This window comes from Tenrec ecaudatus, chromosome X, assembly GCF_050624435.1.
Source record: "Tenrec ecaudatus isolate mTenEca1 chromosome X, mTenEca1.hap1, whole genome shotgun sequence".
In the NCBI taxonomy this organism is placed as follows: Eukaryota; Metazoa; Chordata; class Mammalia; order Afrosoricida; family Tenrecidae; genus Tenrec; species Tenrec ecaudatus.
This window is the reverse complement of record NC_134548.1, coordinates 33,959,502-33,964,958: the sequence shown is the minus strand read 5'-3', so window position 1 is coordinate 33,964,958 and position 5,457 is coordinate 33,959,502. Positions and strand designations below refer to the sequence as shown.

Here is a 5,457-nt window from a genome sequence, read left to right as displayed (position 1 = left end):
ATTTAGAGCAGTGGTTCTCAACCTGTGGGTCGCGACCACCTTTGGGAGTCAAATGACCCTTTCACAGGGGTCCCCTAAGGCCATCGGAAAACCCATAAATATTTCACAATATATAATTACATATTGTTTTGTGATTAATCCCTGTGCTCTGTTCTAATTATGTTTAATTATGTTCAGTTTGTAACAATGGAAATATATCCTGCATATCAGATATTTACATTATGATTCATAACAGTAGCAAAATCACAGTTTAGAAGTAACAACAAAAATAATTTTATGGTTGGGGGTCACCACAACATGAGGAACTGTATTAAAGAATCACAGCATTAAGAAGGTTGAGAACCGTCGCGCTTGCCCGTAGCAGACTTGCCCCGCGCTCCCCCGAGCTGCTAGACATGGCGAACCAGGTCATCAAGTGCAAGGCCGCAGTAGCGTGGGAAGCTGGAAAGCCCCTCTCCATAGAGGAGGTAGAGGTGGCACCCCCAAAGTCTCATGAAGTCCGAATTAAGATTATTGCCACTGCAGTTTGCCACACTGACGCCTACACTCTGAGCGGGTCTGACCCCGATTGGTGTTTCCCAGTGATCCTGGGACATGAAGGAGCTGTAATTGTGGAGAGTGTTGACGAAGGAGTTACTAAACTGAAAGCTGGCGACACTGTCATTCTACTGTACATCCCTCAGTGTGGAGAATGCAAATTTTGTCTAAATCCAAAGACAAACCTTTGCCAGAAGATAAGAGTCACTCAAGGGAAAGGAGTGATGCCGGACGGCACTAGCAGGTTCACCTGCAAAGGAAAGCCCATATTCCATTTCATGGGAACCAGCAACTTTTCGGAATACACAGTCGTAGCTGATATTGCTGTTGCTAAAATAGACCCTGCAGCGCCCCTGGATAAAGTCTACCTGCTGGGTTGTGGCATCTCAACCGGTTATGGTGCTGCCGTGAACACTGCCAAGGTGGAACCTGGCTCTACTTGCACCATCTTTGGCCTGGGAGGAGTTGGATTGGCAACTACCATGGGCTGTAAAGTGGCTGGTGCCTCCCGGATCATTGGCATCGACATCAATAAAGATAAATTCTCAAAGGCCAAAGAGTTTGGGACCTCTGTGTGTATTACCCACCAGGACTTCAGTAAGCCCATCCAGGAGGTGCTGTGGAGATGACAGATGGAGGGGTGGACTACTCCTTTGAGTGGATTGGTAATGTGAAGGTCATGAGAGCAGCATTGGAAGCTTGCCACAAAGGCTGGGGCATCAGCGTGGTGGTTGGAGTGGCTGCTTCAGGTGAAGAAATCTCCACTCGGCCCTTCCAGTTGATCACTGGGCGCACCTGGAAAGGCACTGCTTTTGGAGGATGGAAGAGCTTAGAAAGTGTTCCCAAGCTGGTGTCTGATTATATGTCTCAAAAGATAAAAGTTGATGAATTTGTGACTCACAATATATCTTTTAACCAAATTAATGATGCCTTTGAACTGATGCATTCAGGGAAGAGCATTCAAACTGTTCTGAAGATTTAAAAGCAAAGGCGAGCAAGGATGCTCATCCCTGTACCGCCATCTTGAGATCTGATGGGACAGGAGGTGACAGCTCTCCTAAATTCACAGCCTCTTGGACCTGCAGTCACATACTCTATTATTCTAGAGAATAATGTTTGATGTGTAATTCCTAAATTCCCTAACCAAGGGCAAGGCTAAGACAGCCCTAAATCTGTTTTCTGGCCCCTTCTTCATATGAATTATTGCTAGTTCATTAAACACTATTTTAACATAAAAAAGGAAGGTTGAGAACCACTGATTTCGGGTATGGTGCTGGTGAAAAATATTGAAAGTATCTGTCTTGGAAGATACCATCAGAATGCTCCTTAGAAGTGCGGATGGTGAGACTTCTCATGCATTTTGGATATGTTAGAAGGAGGGACCAGTTCCTGAAGAAGGACCTCATTCTTGGTACAGTAGGGGGGCAGTGCAAAAGAGGAAGACCCTCAACATGATGAATTGACCAGTGGCTGCAACAATGGGCTCAAACATAACAGCAATTGTGAGGATGGCCCAGGATCATGCAGTGTTTTGTTCTGTTGTGCATGGGTTCACTTTGAGTCAGAACCAACTTCACAGTTACATAATAACAGCAACCAAATTTATGTTGTATTTTGATATAAACTGGTAGGCCGCTAACCAAAAGATATTGATGAGAAAGATGTGGCCGTCTGAGTCAGTTTGGGTAGACTAGAGAAACAAATTTATAGACACTCATGTGTGCATAAAAATAATTTTATATACAAGGGCAGTTGAATATTGAGAAAACATTGCAACCCAGTCCAGATCAAATCTATAAGTCTCGTATTAGCCCATATGTCCAATACTAATCTCTACAGTCCTCTTCAGAATTCACGAAACATATGTAATCATGCCGAATGCAGGAAGATCACAGGCCAGTGGGTACAAAGTTTTGTTGATCCAGTGGCATTGTAAGCATCAGCACTGGCAGGCATCTCCACGTGTCTCCTCCAGTTCCCAGGACATGGGCTCTATCAGCTTAGTGCCATGTGTCTTTTCAGTAGAGCATCTTCTCTAGGGAGTCAACAGAGGGAGAGAGGTGTCTCTCACTTCTAGGAAGAAATACAGGAGTTCCCAGAATTCTCAGAAGGCCATGCCCACACAGCGACCTCATTGGTATATCTTGATTTACAGGCCAGCCTCCATCCCTTCACTGGTAATCCTGTCAAATTGACATGAGATTAGGTAACTACCACACCATTTGTTTCTATAAAGATATACACCCTTATTCCCATAGGGTCATTATGATATGGAATCTATTTGAAGGCAGTGATGTTGATGTTTGGTTTACTATTACTTTATCTTTTCAAGATATTACTTTCAAGGAATAATTTGTTAAGAATGGATTTGCCCAGTACTATAGCAGACCAAATGGAAATATATTCTATTAATAATTTTTAAAAGTATATTGTTTAAGAATAAAATTTAGGTAATTTCGAAGAAGGGAAAGCAAAATATTATATATTTTGAGATATATATTCCTTTTTCAACAAAAGTTATTTTTCTGATTTATAACACTCTTTTAACATAATAAAGCATAATATAAATATCTTCCAGAATACAGAGTAGTTTTCTTGACTACTATTTTACCAATAATAAATAGTGTTATTCTTGTTGTTAGGTACCATTGAGCCAGTTCTGATCCTTGGCGACCCTATACCTAGCAGAGCACAACACTGCCTTGTCCTGTGCCATCCTTATAAAAGAAAAGAAGAAGGCTACAACGTCATGGATTGACAATGTGGCTACAAAAATGGACTCAGGCATAGGAACAATAATCAATAGAGCTCATTGTCAAATATTGTACTAAATTATTTATACCTTATGCTGTTGTTGTTATGTGTCAATAAGTTGGTTCTGACTCATAGTTGCACAACAAAACACTGCTTGGTCCTGAGCCTTCCAGACAATTGTTCTTACGTTTGAGCCCATTGTGAAACCACTGTGTCAATCCACCTTACAGAGGGCCTTCCTCTTTTTGCTGTCCCTTTATTTCACCAAGCATGATGTCCTCCTCCAGGTACTGGTTTCTCCTGATAATGTATTCAGAGTGCATGAGATGAAGCCTTGTCTTCCTTGCCTTTAAAGAGCATTCTGCCTGTACTCCTTTAAGACAAATTTATTTGTTTGTTTGGCAGTCCATAGTACTTTCAATAATCTTTGCTAACACCACAATTCAAATATATCAGTTCTTCTTCTGTCTTTCTTATTTATTGTCCAACTTTCACATGCATATGAGGTGATTAAAATGACCAGGACTTGAGTCAGGTGTACCTTTGTCCTCACAGTGAGCTCCTTGCTCTTCAACATGCCAAAGAGCTCTTGTGTAGCAGATTTGTCCAATGCAGTATGCTTTTTAATTTTCTTCCTACCATTTCTATGAGCATTGAATGTGGATCCAAGCAAAATGAAATCCATGTCAATTTCAATATTTTCTTCATTTACCATGATGTTGCCTATTGGTCCAGTTGTGAGGATTTTGGCTGTCATTTTAATGAGTTGTAACCTGTTCTAAGGGCTTTAGTCTTCACATCATCATTATCATCATCATCATCAATCATCAGGTATTTCAAGTCCTTCATGCTTTCAGCAAGCAAGGGCGTGCTATCTCCCTATTTCAGGCTGTGAATAACTTTCCTACAATCTTCATGTCAAGTTCATCCTATAGTCTAATTTTGGGGAGTATTTTCTCAGCATACAGTTTGAATGGATTGGTTGAAGGAGTACAATCTGAGGCACACCTACTTGTTTCTACACCATGGACTATCCACTTGTTCTGTTCCAATAATTGCCTGACAAACTGATAGTCAAGTGGTAGCTTATTCCCAGTGGCTTGTTTAATCCTCTTAACAAGCCCATGCAATACATTTTCGGGTTATTACCATTTCATAGGTGGTATTATTAAAACCAAGAAGTCCAGAAATGTGTGCAACATCCCAAAGCTATTAAGTGGAAAGGTTTATAGTCAGAATTAGGTCTTTCTGTTTCTCAATGAGGATGCTATATTGTGTCTTTCTTAATAGTCCACTGGGAAAGTGTGTCATGATCTCTTTAATTAATATCTTAGTTTTAGACAATTAAATGTAACACTTTCCCTATTGTCAGTATCCGTGGGTTAAACCTTGTGGTCTCTGAGCTCATGCTTAGCATAAGATTCTAAGTGTAGTGTTAATAGAAAAGACATCTTTCTAAAACTTGACACATAAGACATTGCTTCAATCACTTTAAACAATATCTACCAAATTCAATCCAATACTTCTCCATACCATGTCCAGTATTCGATATTATAATTAATATTTTGATTAATGCATAAAGACATCCCAATAAACCTACATGCTCCTTTATGACTATTTAAAACAAACATAATTTATATATTTATTGCTATTTACATATTTTTTAACAATTTATTGGGGCTTATACAATTCTTATCACAGTTCATACATTTACAACATCAATTGTATAAAGCACATCTGTACAGTCTTTGCCCTAATCATTTTTTCTCCTCTTTTCTTTTTTTACATTTTATTAGGGACTCATACAACTCTTATCACAATCCATACATATACATACATCAATTGTATAAAGCACATCCATACATTCCCTGCCCCAATCATTCTCAAGGCATTTGCTCTCCACTTAAGCCCCTTGCATCAGGTCCTCTTTTTTTTTCCCCTCCCTCCCCATTCCCCCCTCCCTCATGTGCCCTTGGTAATTTATACATCGTTATTTTGTCATATCTTGCCCTATCCGGAGTCTCCCTTCCCCCCTTCTCTGCTGTCCCTCTCCCAGGGAAGAGGTCACATGTGGCTCCTTGTAATCAGTTCCCCCTTTCCAACCCACTCACCCTCCACTCTCCCAGCATCGTCCCTCACACCCTTGGTCCTGAAGGTATCATCCAC

At 40.5% G+C, this 5,457-nt stretch overlaps 1 pseudogene; it reads left to right on the top strand.

Moving 5' to 3' along the window:
• Positions 1-377: 377 nt before the first annotated feature.
• Positions 378-1,630, top strand: LOC142434016 (alcohol dehydrogenase class-3 pseudogene; annotated as a pseudogene).
• Positions 1,631-5,457: the final 3,827 nt, after the last annotated feature.